Source organism: Artibeus jamaicensis, unplaced genomic scaffold, assembly GCF_021234435.1.
Source record: "Artibeus jamaicensis isolate MK-2021 breed Jamaican fruit bat unplaced genomic scaffold, CSHL_Jam_final contig_196, whole genome shotgun sequence".
NCBI classification, from domain to species: Eukaryota; Metazoa; Chordata; class Mammalia; order Chiroptera; family Phyllostomidae; genus Artibeus; species Artibeus jamaicensis.
The window spans coordinates 3258919-3276601 of NW_026521401.1; the positions used below are offsets into that span (position 1 = coordinate 3258919).

General features: G+C 42.8%; 1 pseudogene; it reads left to right on the forward strand.

Annotated features, from left to right (window-relative positions):
• The first annotated feature begins 13756 nt into the window (after positions 1-13756).
• LOC119050806 (small ubiquitin-related modifier 2-like) lies at positions 13757-14265 on the forward strand (annotated as a pseudogene).
• The last annotated feature ends 3418 nt before the right edge of the window (positions 14266-17683 follow it).

Genomic DNA, 17683 nt, shown 5'->3' on the forward strand with positions numbered 1-17683 from the left:
TGTCCTTTTAGTTTGCTTTTGTTTTAGGTGTGGTTGTTAATAACTGTGAGCTTGCTGTCCTTTCACTGTTCATGTTTCTTTAACTTCTTTTTCTTAGATAAGTCCCTTTAACATTTCATATAATAAGGGTTTGGTGATGATGAACTCCTTGAATTTGATCTTACCTGAGAAGCACCTTATCTGTCCTTCCATTCTAAATGAAAGCTTTGCTGGATAGAGCAATCTTGGTTGTAGGTCTTTGGATTTCATGACTTGGAATACTTCTTTCCAGCCCCTTCTTGCCTGTAAGGTCTCTTTTGAGAAATCAGCTGACAGTCTGATGGGAAGTCCTTTGTAGGTGACTGTCCCCTTATCTCTTGCTGCTTCTAGGATTCTCTCCTTCATTTTAATCTTGCCTAATATACTTATGATGTGCCTTGGTGTGTTCCTTCTTGGGTCCAAGTTCTTTGGTACTCTCTGAGCTTCCTGGATTTCCTGGAAGTCTATTTCCTTTGCCAGATTGGGAAAATTCTCCTTTATTATTTGTTCTATAAGTTTTCCACTCGTGGCTGTTCCTCTTCCCCTTCTGGTACCCCTATAATTCGGATGTTGGAACATTTAAAGATGTCCTGTAGGTTCCTAAGCCTCTCCTCATTGTTTTGAATTCTTATTTCTTCATTCTTTTCTGTTTGGTCATTTTTTTCATCCTTCTGGTCCACTCCCTTGATTTGAGTCCCAGTTTCCTTTCCATTACTATTGGTTTCCTGTGCATTTCCCTTCATTTCAATTAGTTTAGCCTTCATATGTTCCTCTAATTTGTGACTAAAATCAACCAGTTCTGTGAGCATCCTGATCACCAGTGTTTTAAACTGTGCATCTGAAAGTTTGGCTATTTCTTCATTGCTTAGAATTATGGGCTCTGGGGCTTTGAGTTCTTCTTGAGCCACATTTTGGTCTGTTCATGCCTCTTACTTATGAGGAATCGAGCCTTAAGTGTTCAGCAGGGTGGGGCCACCCAGGTCGCTGGATTGTGATGCTGTATGTGGGGGCAGGGTCAAAGGGGGGGCAATAGCAGTCCCCTCTGTTGCTTCCCTCTGCTGAGGCCTGCGCAGTCCAATCTGTCTCACTGCTCGCTTCTTCGCCAGTTTATCTGTGCACGAATGTGTGACAGTGGTCAGCCTGCCACCTTGTGCCCTCAGGGGGTCCATGCATTGCTACTCCATACCTGGGATCCACCCACGGCTGCCTGAGCATCTAGGTCGCACACCTGGGTTGATCCAGTGGATCTTTCCTGCCCGACCCTGCTCCACTGCTGGCACCTGGGTCGGTCTGGTGGATCTTTTCTGTCTGGCCCCAGTCTGCTGCTGGCTTTGCCCCTCTTACTGGTCTGGCTCGTTGTTGTCAGACTTCTGTATAGTTCAATTTTCTGTGGTTTGGCTGCATTTTTGTTGCAACAACTTTGTTGTTTTTAAGCTTGGTTGTGCAAGAAAGCACAATGTTTCCACTTACACCTCCATCTTAGCGGAAGTCTTTTTTTGAGCATTCTTATGACCAGTGTTTTGAGCTCTGCATCTGAAAGATTGCTTATCTCCATTTTTCTAGTTCTTTTTCTGGAGTTTTGGGCTGTTCTTTCAGAGCCATGTTTCTTGGTCTCATCATTTTGGCAGCCTCCCTGTGTTTGTTTCTATGTATTAGATAGAGCTGCTATGACTCCCTGTCTTGGTAGCATGGCCTAATATTGTAGGTGTCTTGTAGTGTCCAATGGCACAGACTTCCCATCACTAAAGCTGGGTACTTGAAGCATTTGGGTGGGCTGACTACACATTCTTCTTTTAGTTGAGCCTAGATTGCTGTTGGCAGATTAATGGGAGGATTTTACTCAAGCCATTCAGCTGCAAGGACTTGCTGTGGCCACTGATCATCAACCTCTGCTGTCTGTAAAGGATCAGCTGTGCAGGGACAAAATGGTCATGTTCTGTCTGACATGCTCTGTAGTTGGCCACTGGTTGCACAGTTTCCTGAGTTTCCTGTGTGGTGCAGGTCAGTGTCAGCCCCAACCTGTGTTTTGCCACCCTGCAGGAACTATGAAACAATTCTCAAGACTTCTGGCCAAGATGGAGGCATAGGTAGATACACTTTGCCTCCTCATACAACCAAAAGAAGGAAAGCAACAAATTTAAAAACAAAAAAGAAACAGAGCCACCAGAAAATCAAATGGTATGGAAGTCCTACAATCAAAGAGATAAAGAAGAAACATTTATTCAGACTGGTAGAAGAGGCAGAGGTGGGCAGCTAGGGCAGAGAAGATTCACAGCAAGGCTAGTGGACTGAACAGTCCCACATTTGTATGTGAATAAACCTGGAGGAACAACTGAGGAGTGAAATAGACTACAGAACCCAGGATTCCAGTGTGGGGAAATAAAGCCTCAAAAGCTCTGGCTGTAAAACCCTGTGGGGTTGCAGTGGCAGGAGAAACTCCTAAACACACAGGAGAGTTATTAGAGAGACCCACACGGTCCTAAAATATACATAAACCCACCCACCCTGGAATCAGCACCAGAAGGGCCCAATTTGTTTGTGGGTAGCAGGGAAAGTGACTGAAATCTGGCCAAGAGCTGAGGAGGTGGCATTGTTCCCTCTTGGACCCCTCCCCCACATACAGTGCCTCAACACAGTGACATGGGTTGTCCCACCCTGGTGAATACTTAAGGCTCCACTTCTTACAATGTAACAGGTATGCCAAGACAAAAAATGTGGCCCAAATGAAAGAACAAATCAAAGCTCATAAAATAGAACCAAGCAATGAAGAGGTAGCCAAATATCAGATGCAGAGTTCAAAACACTGGTAATCAGGATGCTCACAGAAATGGTTGAGTATGGTTGCAATATAGAGGAAAAAGTGAAGGCTGTGAAAAGTGAAATAAAGGAAACTGAGGGAAGTTTCCTTCCCTTCCCCTGTGAAGGGAAGGAATCTGAGACTCAGATCAATGGAGTGACCAGAAGGAAGAAAGAAACATTTAACTAGAAAAGAATGAAGAACCAAGAATTGGAAAAAATGAGGAGAGGCTGAGGAACCTCCTGGACAATTTTAAGTGTTACAACATTCAAATCATAGGGGTGCCAGAAGGAAAAGAAGAAGAGCAAGAAATTGAAAATTTATTTGACAACATAATGAAGGAAATCTTCCTTCAATCTGGCTAAGAAAATAGACTTCCAGGAAGTCCAGGAAGCTCAGAGAGTCCCAAAGAAGTTGGACCCAAGGAGGAACACACCAAGGCACATCATAATTACATTACCCAAAATTAAAGATAAGGAGAGAATCTTAAAAGCAGCAAAAGAGGAGACAGTTACCTACAAAGGAGTTCCCAAAAGACTATCAGCTCATTTCTCAAAAGAAACCTTACAAGCCAGAAGGGGCTGGAGAGAAGTATTCAAAGTCATGATAGGCAAGGACCTACAGCTAAGATTACTCTACCCAACAAAGCTATGTTTTAGAATGGAAGGGCAGATAAAGCGCTTCCAAGATAAGGTCAAGTTAAAGAAGTTCATCATCATCAAGCCCTTATTATATGAAATGTTAAAGGGACTTATCTAAGAATAAGAATAAGATAAAAATATCAACAGCAAAATAACAACAAACTCACAACTATCAAAACTGAATCTAAAAAAAACTAAGCAAACAACTAAAATTAGGAATAAGATTACAGAAATGGAGATCACACGGAGGATTATCAGTGGCGAAGGGGTGGGGGGAGAATGGGGTTTAAAGGTACAGAGAATAAGAAGCATAATTTTTAGGTACAAAATAGACAGGGGGAAGTTAAGAACAGTATATGGAATGGAGAAGCCAAAGAACTTATACATGTGGTCCATGGATATGAACTAAGGAGGGAGAATGCTATTGAGGAGGGTGCAGGGTGAAGGGGAATAAAAGGGAGAAAGAAATGGGAAAACTGTAATAGCATAATTAATAAAATATATTTAAAATAAATACTGTCTGTTAAAATAAAAAATAAAATGGTTTAAAAAAAAAACAACAATTCTCAGATGGCTGCTACTTGTGCTGGGCTTGGAGGTTCCCAGGCAATGCTAAAGCTGGCTGCTGCTAGTGCCAGGCATGAGGCAACTTAACAAGAGGTAATGTGCTTGGGGGCTCACTCAGGTTGTGGCTTGTTTGAGAAGATTTAGGATGTTGTGAATCATGAAACAAGACCAGCCACTCATATTGAATAGACACTGTTAACAACTTGGGTGGGCCTGTAAGTGGGTGAGATGGATTATAGGATCTCCGAGGTGGGGCAAACAGTGTTAGCCAGGTGAATAGAGTCTCACATATGGCACTCGCCTACCAGCTCTGTGGATCTGTGGGGAGAGTTCTGAAAAGAGACAATGGCCTCTGCTCACTCTTCTGCCTGGGAGAAAGCTGTCACCCAGCTCTCACCTTAATGTCAGACACTTCAAGTCCTCTCTGTATGCCACTGGTGCCTTTCAAGCCACTACCTTTGTGCTGAAGCTCAGAAGAAGTGAGTCTGAGTAAGTCTGTGTGTGAGTTCTTTAAGAGGAACTGTTTGAGACTCCAGAAGTTTCTTCCACCAACTCAGTCCCCTCTGTTTTTTTTTCAGTCAGAAGCTATGGGGACTTATCTTCTTGTCACAGGAACCCTGGACTAGGGGGCCTGTTGTGTGGCTGGGACTCCTTGCTCCTGAGAAATCCCTACTGAATTTTTATCCACCACATGTGGGTGTGGGACCAGCTTGTTCTGTGTCTTTGCATCTCCTATCCATCTGGATTGATGTGGTTTTTTTAGTTCCATAGTTGTCAGACTTCCATTCAACTTGATTTCTGACAGTTCTGAGTGGTGGTTGTTCTATATCTTAGTTGTAATTTTGATGTGTTTGTGTGAGGAGATGAGCTGTGTTTACATATTCCTCCATCTTGACTGGAAGTCCTAACTGATCTTTGATTACTATTGGCCTATTCATGCATGGCATCAACCCTCAGATTGACAGACTGTGAGGCTCAACTCTGACCACAGTATGTGACTTGCTGTGCAGGTGGTGACCACACAAAAGAGAACTCACCTCATGAAGGTTTGATACCTGCTGAGATCTACCTTTGTATATGCCACTTGTGAAGTTTATTGGATTCTGATCTGATGTTGTCTAAAGAGGGACACTGAGTGTGTTGGTGCTGGGCCTTTTGGGAAGGACTGTGGTGCAAGTAAATGTAAGGCACTTCCTGTGACTGGCCCTCAGCAGGCTGTTTGGAGCTACAAATGATACAGCAGTTTTTGGCTGGGTTCATGTGGGTAAACCAAGCTGTGCATCAAGGTCAGCTTTTACCAGCACCAGACCAGGGTGGGTGGGAAGTGGGGGGCTGTGGGGAGGCCAGATCCATCTCCACTTGCCTCCTCCTGTTGGCTGCCTGTTAGGCTCAGTCATTGAAACAGGATCTGACTGTACTTGAATTTCACCAGGTAGTTTCACAGTAAGTCATTAGGTAGGGGGTGAATAGTATTCAGTGGATTGATTGATAAGTTTCTAACTTGGTGCCAGGGCTGGATCTGACACTACTCAGCAAACGTCCTCAGATATACCAAGTCTAGCTGCCATTCATTGGGTACTTGTATACCTTTGTATCAGGGTGGAGTCCAAGGGAGTCAGCAGGGTGAGGCCAGAAGAATTTATCAGGCCAGAACAGACCAAGATTTGGTTGTGTGAAGGGAGAACTTTGCTCTGGTTAGGTATGCAAGAGAAAAGATGGCCCCTGTTTTAGAGCCATGTAGCTCAGTCTGTTCCAGATTCTTCCAGGAGAAGACAGCTAAGCAGGGTGGGTCTGGGGGTTGGGGGAAGCTGGGAGGAAGGCACTGGTGGATCTTCCCTGAGGGAGGTGGTGCAAGTCAGGTTTCGGGGAACATGAGGGTATGAACTCCCCAAGCCACACCACTCAGTCTCCCAGATTTTGCCTTGAACACAGCAAGGTAGAGCCACTAGGAGTTGGGTGGGTGGGGCCTACAGAGGCAGAGCCCACAGGCGAGATTGCCTCAAACCCAAGGGGTGGTTCTAGTGGCTTTCCCTTCCCATGAGGGATAAGTGCCAGTCTTGTTCATGGGAAAGTGAGGGGAATGGCTCCTCCCAAAGCCACATAGCTCAGTTACTGACATGCCCTGAGTTTGCCCAGACCTCTACATCATGGAAAAAGGCAATTGAGTCCTCAGCAGGGCATAAGCTCTGCAGAGGGTGGGCTGAGAGGGAGTCCAGAGGGTGGGACTGTTGCTTTCCCTCAGGCTGATGCTACCTGGAGGGGAGTACTCTGGCTGAGAAAGATAGTGTCTGTGGTATGGGGAGTGACTCAGCTCAGGGATCTTAGCAGCTGCTCCTTCAGTTATCTCCCCAGAGCCACACACCCCAGACTCTCCTTATGTGATTCTCGTCCACTCTGCCCTTCCTCCACTGGAGCCCAGTGTGAGTGGCTGCAAATGAAATTTTCTATGTTGGCCCATTAATAGAGTGCCTGTGTCTCTAGCAGACTCTCATCTCTCCCTGGCAGACAGAGACCCACTGCTTTTCACAGCCTGATACTATGTGGGTACCTCTTACCTGCTTGGTACTCTGGGCTGGAGAGCCTGGTTTGAGGTTTAGACCCCACACTTCTCAGGTGAACCCACCTCACCCCTCAGCCGAGATATCCCTCTTGAACCTCTGCTACTGCTCTTAGGAGCAGGGTCAGGCAGGCCTTTTTGCATTTCTGCCATTCATACTAGTCTTGATGTGGCTACTTCTTTAAATTCTTGGTTATAAGACTTCTCTTTATCCAGTCTTCAGTTGGTTATTCAGGATGGTTTTTCTGTAATTTATTTTTTTAAGATTTTATTTATTTATCTTTAGAGGGGAAGGGAAGGAGAGAGGGAGAGAAATATCAATGTATGGTTGCCTCTTGTGCGTCCCCTGCTGGGAACTGGCCTGCAACCCAGGCATGTGCCCTGACTGGGAATCGAACTGTGGTTGCTTGATTCCCAGGCCCGCGCTCAATCCACTGAGCTACACCAGCCAGGGCTTCTGTAATTTATTTTTAATTCCACTTTGGTCTGGGAGGAGGTGAATGTAGCTTCCACATCCTCCACCACCATCTTGGATCTCTCTAATTTCTACTTTAAACAGATCACTTGTTGCTATGAGAAGAAAGGATTGTGGGATGCAGAGTAGAAGTGGGGAGACCAGTTAGGAGTTGGTGGTGGCAATTCAGGTGAGAGATAATGATGGCATGGACTAAGACGGGAGCTTCAGAAGGGGAGAAAAGTTCACAAATGGAGGCTACATCCACAGGACTTGCCGGTGCATTAGATGTGAGTCGGTATGAGGAAGAAAGAAGTGTCAAGAATATCTGGCCTCTGCCCCCTCCCATAGTGGCCACATTCTATTTCAGGCATTAAAAATGGTTATATAGTCAAACCTGTTAACATTTGGCTCAGTGAATCTTTTCCCATTTTTTAAAATCTCAAGATCTTTCTCATCACAAGACATTATTATTTATCTGTAATTTGCTTTTTTTAATTGAAAACTAATTATGGTGTAAGGTAGTAGTTTTTAAACTGCTATTAGGTACTCATTGGTGAATTGTAAGATCCATTTACTGGGTAGAAACCAGATTTTTTTTAACAGGATGGGCTAGGATAGGATAGGAATGGGGTACAATGGGATAGGATGGGATGAGATGGAGTACATCAGAGTCCATCTGAGATAATAAGGATAAATACTGTTTTATGAATTTTTGCTTTAACTTATGAATTTATACTTATGAATGTATTTACTGGGCTGAGATGCCTCACATAATTCTTACTGTGAGTCATGGTCAACAAAATTTGAAAGCCCATGTATAGCATACAATGATAAAACATCATTATTTTATCCCAAATCAGCAATTTTCCAAGCGTCATTCATTAGCATCTATTACATTCTAGTTTGAGCAGTCAACAAATATTTTTAAGCATATATGCCATAATATGCTACATGGGGAAAATGACACAATAATAACTAAAAATATAGTCCCCCTTCTCACTCCTGGAGGTTCTACAGATGCTGAGGTATGTTTCTGGTTGTCTGTTCTATTCCATTGCTCTTTCTCTGAAATTCTGCCTAGTGACACAGTTGTTACTATTGTACTTGCACTTACCAAGCAGCTGTTAAGGGCTAGACATTGCGCTAAGTACTTCACATACAGTATTTCACTTAATACTCATAATGATGCTGTATATGGTATTCTTATTCCTACTCTACTGCATGTAGAAACTGAGACTATGAGATGTTAGGAATCTTTTTCCAAGGAGACTGTGAGTTCACTCAGGCTGCTATAATAAAACGCCACAGACTGTGTGGATTAAACAACAGAAATTTACTTTCTCACAGTTCTGGAAGCTGGAAAGCCCAGGATGAAGTTTCGGCAGGGTTTGTTTTCTGGTGAGAGCTTCCTCCCTGGATTGTAGATGGCCACTTTCTGGCTAGGTACTCACATGGCCTTTTTTGGTGCTTACTATGGGCTAGGGAGAAGAGAGAGAGAGAGAGAGAGATTCCAACATATAGTCACATTAAGGATTAAGACTTCAACATATGAATTTTGGAAGGACACAACTTAGTCTATAACTGTCACATGTACAGGAAGTGGCCCTACTTCCTCCAGAACCTGAATTCTTATTTAACCCTATTTCTGTCTGACAGGGCAAATCCCATCTCATCATTTTTATTTTCTTTTTCTTTAAAAAAAAAGCCATTCTTGATTATTTATACTTTTGGACAAACTTCAGAAATCATTTTAATGTTCAGTGCTTGTAAGAATTGCCATCTTCACACCACTGAGTCACCCCATCCAGGAACATATTATAGGCTCTCAGGGAAGTTGTGTGCTTTTCTGATATAGGTCTCACACACATTTCTTGGTAAGGCTTTCTGGAGTGATTTCTTTTTAGTTAGTGCTTCTACACTTTAATGTGCATATAGTCACCTAGAGATCTTAGAAAGCAGACTCCGAGGTAGCAGGCCTGGGCCAGAGCCCAGGGTGCCACATTGCTAACAAGCACTCAGGTGATGTGGCTGTGGCACTAGGGACCACATTGAACAGTAATGTTGTAGTTGTACTAATTTGATGGGATGGTTTATATAATATCTTAAAACTGGTTATTATGATTATCTAGAAAACCTAATGATTTTTATTTGACCAGTTTTTCATATTCCCTTCTTGAACCCAGCAGGTTTTCTTGTTGCTGTGGAGACCAGCTGGAGGTACCAGGGCAAAGGGGAGGGTTTGAATAGAGGGGCCTTTTACACTGGTGCTAAAAAAGGACCTGTAGCAACCATGTGTGAACCAGACACCTGGAACCTGGCTGCAGTACCCTTCCCACACTTATCTCATATGATGTTCCCCTTCTGCAAGACTTAGAAGTAGATCCAGTGAATGTAGAGCTTGGTGTAGAGTCGGTGCTCAGTAAGTACTTGCTGGGTGAACGACCCTAGGGCAACTCTGCCCAACAAACTCTTCCTGCAGAGGAGGAAACCGAGGTCTGGAGAAAGGAAGCAACTTGTTAGTGCTGAGTTCTGGGCCTGGCTGGAAAGAGAACTCAGGTTTCCTGCCTTCTGCTCAGAGTTCCACCTTGCTCTGGGCCTTGAGAGAAACAAAAAAGAAGTGTGGTCCAAGACAAGACCCCTGAACCACAGCATGAAGAACTGAGAGGGGATCTCCAAGATCATCTTACCCAGGACTTCTTAACAAGGGGTGTGCCAAAACCATGGTATATGTGCCTGCGCCTACCCATGAAGAGTTTGACTCAAGAAGTATGTTGTGGGCCCTACAAGTTCTAAACAATCCCCAGGTGGCTGGTTCATTTACACAGCCCCCTTTAGAAACCACTGTCCTGAGACCATCCCCTCATTTTATTGAAGAGGAAACAGAGGCTGGGAAGGGAAGCAACCGTTAATGGCCACACAGAACCATTTCACAGGGCTACCTTAAGACCTGAGCTTTTAGAAGTCAGGAACCACATCCAAACATGGGTGTCCTGACCAGAAGACAGGGAAGGAAAAGAATAGCAGGGCCAAGGCTGCCTTGGTAGCTAGACTTGGCACCCCATTTCTCCAAGTATATAGAGACCTATCCGCGTGGAATGGCAAATGTAGCCCAGCCCTATTGGAAAACCCATAGATGTGTGATGGCATGCAGGATGCCAAACCCACAGATCAGCTTTCCCATGGGAAACCAGGCCTGCATTATACCTAGGCTGCCTTGAGGCTTGCTCTTGCTAAAACTCCCTCACCCTGAGTTGAAGCAAAAAATGCTTACTACATATCTTTAAAGTAATTTCATGAATTCCGTGCTAATTTTCCCAAGGATTGAAGTGTAATCAGACCTATTACTCTTATCATTCCCTTATATTTGCAACATTTTTTCCTTGTTAATCTGTAGGAAGTAATCAGTAACATCCTTTCATTTGCTATCTGTAAAAAGTAATTACCTAAAGCAAACCTAAGCATAATGAATGAAAACCTTCTTTGATGTATGCTATTAGAAACTCAATAAAAGCCAGTCCAGGCAAGGGTCAAGGTGCTCTCCTCTTGAGAGAGTGGCCATGCCGTCCTTCTCCTCCACAGGACTTCAGTGGTCCGGGTGAATTTGTCTCGTCTCATCCACAACGCCTCAGACACTGCTGGCCAGAGTCCACATCACAGGTATAGTGACAAGCCAATAACGTATTGTGTGCGAGTAGGAAAAGCAATTGTTTAAGAGATATAATCTGAGAGACGCAGAAGACTTTCACCCCATCTTTAAAAATGTGCAGGTCATGTGGCAGAATAATTAAAAAGCAGAGATTACTCAAAGTAGAAATCAGTGAGGGAGTTCATGTCCAGTCTCTGCCACCAGTATCAACAAATTACTTAACTTAAAACTCAGTTTCCCCACCAGTGAAATGTGGGCATTGACAAAACCCACTCACATAAGATAAAGGCTAAGTGTACAATACTTGGAGCTATCTGCTGCTTATTGGCAATGTGACTTCTAGCAAATTATTTAAGTTTTTTATGTCTCACCTTTATCACTTGTAAAATAATGACAATGATAGTAATATCCTCAGAGGGTTGTTGTGATGATTAAATGAATTAATACATTTCCCTTACCTCTGAACTTTGGTGTGCATTAGGCCACAGTCCTTCATCTTTTTTCTGCCTATACTCTCTTCTTTGGCTTTAAATACCATCTTGCTAGTTCCAAATTTACCACCTGGGCTCTACATCTGAATATCCAAGTGTCTGATAGACAACTTCTCTTGAACATCTAATAGATATCTGAAGCCTAGCATGCCCAAAATGGAACTCTTTGTCTCCATCCCTAAACCTGCTTTTTCCAATTTCCCTATCTCAGTTAATAGCAACTTCCTCCTTCCAGCATTTCAGGCCAAAGTCTTTGGAGTCATTCATCCTTTATCATATTATGTTAACTGTACCTTCAAAATATACCATATTTTGCCATGTATAATATGCACTTTTTGGCCAAATTTTTGAGGGGAAAATAAAGATGCATGTTATACATGGGTAGTACTGATTCCATATCTATATAAATGTTTTTAATTTATTTATGCTCATGCATTAAAAGTGTAACTCTAGAAAGCAAACATGATATCCATGTGTTAAAAATAAATGCTAAAATTTATTTATAATACAAAAGCAAGTATCCAAATATAAATAAATAATTGAAATTAAAAATTAAAACAAAAGATTTTTCCTGAAAGTTTGGGCCAAAAACGTGGGTATATATTATACATGGCAAAACACAGTACCTAGAATCTGATCACTTCTCACCACTTCCATTATAACCACACTGGTCCACATCATACTCATCCCTTACTAATAAAATAGCTGCTTGGTTTTCCTACTTCCATTTTTATTCTCCAATGGTTTATTTATTTTATTTTTAGATTTTATTTATTTATTTTTAGAGAGAAGGGGAGGGAAGGAGAAAGAGAGGGAGAGAAACATCAATGTGTGGTTGCCTCTCACATGTCCCCTACCAGGGATCTGGCCTGCAACCCAGGCATGTGCCCTGACTGGTAATCGAACCAGTGACCCTTTGGTTTACAGGCTGGAGCTCAATGCACTGAGCCACACCAGCCAGGGCCAATAGTCTATTCCAAACGCAGTGCCCACAGTGAGCCTATTTAAACGAAGGTCGTAGCACGACACTCCTCAGACCCAAACCCTCCAGTACTTCCTGTATGGGGCCTTATACACTCACTCTGGTCCTACCATGTCTCTGTTGTCATCTTTGTTACCCCTTCCCCACTTTGTACAGACAGAGTCACCTCCTTTAAGTTCCCACACTTCCAAAAATTTGTGTATTTGCTAGCTGCTTTGTCTGAAATATTTTTACCCCAAGTTATCCTCATGGTTCACTATTTTAACACCTTCAAATCTTCACCCCCGAAGTCCCTTTCTAAAAGTTAGGTCTTTCCTGGCCTTGGCCAGGTAGCTCAGCTGGTTAGAGCATTGTCCCAATACATCAAGGTTGTGGGTTTAATTCCAGGTCAGGGCACATATAAGAATCAACCAATGAATTAATAAATACACAGGAATTTGTATTCTCTCTGGTGTTGCTGGTCTCTTTCTCTCTGGTCCTGGCTGGTGTTGCTTAGTAGATTCAGTGCTGGCCTGTGAACCAAAGGGTTGCTGGTTCAAGAATCAACAAATGAATTCATAAATACCAAGTGGGACAACAATAAATATTTCTCTTTCTCTCTATATATCTCTGAAATATCAGTAAATAAAAAAAGAAACTGTAAAAAAAAAAAGCTAGGTCTTTCCTGACAGCTCAAGCTCTCCCATATCCTCCTTTTTTTAACTTTTTTTAATAGTACATACACCCTTCTTATATACCATTTATCTATAGAGTATTTAATTTGCTTATTAATTTTGATTTTTATCTGTCTTTCCCCTTTAAAAAGAAAGCTCTTTGATGGCTTCAGAGCAGAGATCTTTGTCTCTTTTGTTCATTGCTATATCCTCAGAGCCTACAACAAAAATTGGCACACAGTAGCTTCCTAATGATAATTATTGAACAAATTTAACGAATATCTGTCAACTCTATTATTTTAGCATTTTGAAAATAGTAAATCAGAAAAAAAGAGCAACTTTAGGCATTGCCATTTTATACTAAAAACCTTCAAACAATGTTTATGAGATCATGCTAAATGAAAAGGCATGCTACAAAATCACACGTATACTATGATTACAAATTTGCAAGACATGTATATGAAAAAAGATGGTGCATTTATATTAATTCTCATAATTACATTATGGCTAAATTTTCCTGCTGTTTTCCAATCCTATGTAATATAGACTTAAAGTAAAATAAGAAGTGGGGTGGAAGAGGTAGGACAGAGTAAAAGGGGGGTAAATGGAGATGGAAGGAAACTTGACTTGGGAGCATAGGTGAACGAACATACAATGCAAAATACAGATGATGTGTTATAGAACTGTACACCTGAAACCAATATAATTTTATTAGCCAATGTTACCCCAATCAATTCAATAAATACATAAGTAATAAGATTATAAGATAATAGTAATTCCTGAAATATGAACAACATGACATCCTTTACATAAAAACAAAACAGCTTTCCCTCCTTCACCACCACCATCTCCTTTATCTGCCGCTCCTGGTGGGACTTGTGTGCTTCTTCGGTGTGAACTGGTACTCCTTTTGTGAAGTGGCACCTGAGGAGACTCCCATGCTCTCCATGGCTGACAAAAAACCCAAGGGAGGGGTCAAGACTGAGAACAATAATCATATTAATTTGAAGGTGGCAGGGCAGGATGGTTCTGTGGTACAGTTTAAGATTAAGAGGCAGTCCTGGCTGATGTTGCTTAGTGGATTCAGCACTGGCCTGTGAACCAAAGGGTTGCTGGTTCAATTCCCAGTCAGGGCACATGCCTGGGTTGCAGGCCAGGTCCCCAGTTGGGGGTATGTGATCTCTTGTACACCGATGTTTCTCTTCCTCTCTTTCTCTTTCCCTTCCCCCCTCTCTAAAAATAAATAAACAAATTTTTTGAAAAAAGCTTAAGAGGCATACACTACTTAGTAAACTAATGAAAGCCTATTGTGAATGACAGGGTTTGTCAAATGAGGCAGATCAGATTCTGATTTGATGGGTAGCCAATCAATGAAACAGACACACCCGCACGGTTGGAAATGGAGACTGAAGGTACAATTTATGTGTTCTAGCAGCAGACAGAAAGTGTCTACTAAAAAGGGAACCTGCTGCTTTTTACTTCAGAACTCTGTTCCTCCAGACCGAGAAGATTAGAAAACTGCAATTTGGGTGGGGAGAAAATACAGACAACTGTAATTGAATAACAATAAAATAATTTAAATTTAAAAAAAAGAAAAAGAAAACTGCAATTTGGTTTCATTACATCCTGACTACTACAGTATAGTTTTTTCTATTCTTTCATTTTCTCTTTCCCCAATTCCTTTATTTTACATAAAGTAACTAAAGTTTGTGCACAAGTTTTTGCAATGTTTGATCTATATCAAATGGAGATGGGATGGGGGAAAATACTGAGAAAGTGTTCTGCCTATGAAACTACCCCATTTCTCCATTAGTGGCATACTCATTCAGCTCTTACCTTTATATCCCAGTAAGTTATTTTACTCTTCCTGTTTAACAAAAAAAAGAACAATGTAAAAACTCTTGCATACCTCGTTTGATTGGAGAATTTTAATTTTTTATTTATCATTGTAAAACCAAGGACAATTTATAACATTTTTGGATGTAGCTGTTACATGCAGGGCAACTTGTCTTTAAGTAGGGATAAATTACTAAAAAAGAAATGAATTTTAGATAGTCTTCCCTTTATGTCAAATATCTTGTTGTTTAAATAAATTTCTTCTTTATCCCTGGATGATATGGCTCAGTGGGTTTAGTGCCAGCCTGCGAACTGGAATGTCAATGTTTCAATTCCCTGCCAGGTTGGAGCCCAGGTCTCCAGATGGGGCATGCATGTTTCTCTCCCTTTCACCCCCACTTCCTCTTTCTCTGAAAATAAATAAATAAAATATTTTTAAAAATAAATTTCTTGTTTAAAAGTTAAAAAATAAAAGCAAAACAATACCTGATGTTTTCTGTGGTGTCTGGACAGATCCGGAGAGATAGAACACTGACCTTACCACTATGCTTATTCTTAATAGGAAATAGTATTGATCAAAGGGGGGGTATTTTTTGGGGGTAATGTTTAAATTATTTACAAAAATAATGTGTTCTTAAGGCTGACAGTGACCAGAGGGAAAAGCGAGGGAATTTCAAAGGGGAAAGGGTGAAGAGTTTGCAGGAACAATTATAAAGGACACATGGACAGTAATAAGGTGGGGAGGAAATGTAGCAGGAAACCTGTTTAGACAAGCCTGGACAGGTCAGAAGGACACGTTCCCTTTGCTGAGCCACTAAGATAAGGAGGGGTGAGCAACTAAGTAACTAAGAAGTAAGAACAAAAGAATATTGTATGGCCCTATCAGCAGCCCTGCTTTCTCAGCAGCCCTGCTTTCTTGCTTCTGTAAACCTGTTTCTGCCATGTAGGCTTAGTAAAATTGCTTCCTCATGCCAACTACATAAACAAGCCCCTGCCCGAGCTTGGGGCCCAGAATTTGGAGACTGCCTTCTCTGGGTCCTCTCGCGTAAATAAAGTTCCACTCCATACACCTGAAAGAGATTGAGTTGTTTTCTGTAACATTTTGGTTCCCTGGCCGGAAAACACCTCACGCGAGCAGGCTTTTTTTTTTTTTTTTCTTTCAGTGAAGGCGGCGGGGGAGTGACCAAGAGGGAGCCTGGCAGCCGAAGGGAAGCACGCCCCAATGATTTCGGGTCCTGGACACCCTGGGCTCCATGGAAGTCATCCTCCGGACTGCTCTTCGACCCGGTGTGTACTGGAACTATCCAGACCTGGAAAGGTGCCAATCAGTAAGTGCCCCAGGGACCAGAACGGAGACCAGGCCCACCCCTTTTAGTGGAAGGAGAGTCTGATCACCTCTTAGACAGGCAATTAGCCGTTGGTCCTCTGGAGGCCAACTAGCCATCTGGAAGGGGAAATGTAACCCCACCTGGGCAGTCCTACTCAGGCGGGACAGTATAAATTCTTGGATGTTTGTTTGTATGTTTGTAGGAGTGACTGTGTTTGTGGCTCCACGGGTGAAAAACCTACAGAGCAAGAGTGGGCCCCAACCTGCAGTTCCTCAGTCTGTCATATGGCATAACGGCTGGGAGTTTAACCCGGATTCTATGCAGGCAGCCTTAGCTAAGACAGACCCAAGTACCTCACAAGAGGAGAGGCCAGGCAGGTGAAACTGAAAACCCCATCCCTTTGTTTGTCTGCATCATTCTGGGAGGAACATCATAGGCGGAGGGCCTTCCAATGTGTTAGACTGCATGCTGCAAAATTCTGACCCATTCCGGGGCCAGGAACCAAGAGTAAAAAGAATGATAGATAAATCTAGATGAGTAGAAATATGTATAAAGGATGTGCAAGTTTTAAACCTGGAGTAAAGGAAACCTCAACTACTTGTTTTCTGGTTTCCTGGGAAAAGAGCAAATTTGTCACTTGTGGTTCTGTTTCTGATCAGAAACCTGTATTGTAAGACCTAGGAAAGGTCGCCTGTAGCCAGTTGAGGAGAATGCCTTTGCCACTGGGGACCCAGGAAGGGTCAGTTGGGGCTGACGAGTTCTTTAGCCTGAGGCAAAGCAGCATGTCTCTGCCATGAGACTGGGCCTGAAGGAGCATGTCTCTGTGAGGCACCAGTGGACGCCTTGGTGCAAGAGAATGCCTCTACCTGTATATTGTTTCGGAACTCTATGTTTTGGATTTTGCTCTGTATCTGCTCTGAAAGGGAAATGGAGGATTCCAAAAAAGGTTGAAACTTCACACTCTGTAGGAAAGTAAACAAGGAAAAAGAAAAGCCCACTGGCAGGCGACAAAGACCAGGGTTACAGGCTCCTACAGTCCTCAGCCTGGCTGGCTTAGACCCAGACCAGACTGCCACAAGGCTTCAAAAACTCTCCCACTCCCCTCAGAGAGGCCCTGGCCAGAAATGTAAGATCATTCACTGAGAAGGAGACTGACCCAGTGTTATTGCAGGGTGTAGATGACCTCCTTTCAGCCTCACCAACCCAAGACCAGTGCTGGGAGGGCCCTTGGGAGCTGTTCAAACTGCTAATCAAGACAGGGTACCGGGTGTCATTAAAGAAGGGGCACAAATTGAAGCAGAGTGGGCACGACAAGCTGGATCACAGGAAACTACTGAGGAGAACTGGAAGTTGCCAGACGGGAAAATATATGTCCCCCAGGGGCAAGCCAGCAATCTAGTGAGGTAGTGCCACAGCCTCACTCATATGGGCAAGACATCCCTAGAAAACATGTTAAAAAGGTACTTTTACTTCCTTAACCTGGCTGCGCTCTGCACCTCTGCGGTGATGCAGTGTGTTACTTGTGCCTGGAACAATGTGGCAAGGCACCCAGGGATAAAGCCAGGAATACAGCACTCAGGGAGACAGCCGTTTGAGGACTTGCAAGTGGACTTTACTAAAGTCAGACCCAGCCGGGGATATAAGTACCCCTTAGTCTTCATCTGTACCTTTTCTGGGTGGGTAGAAACCTTCCCCACCAGGACTGAGAAA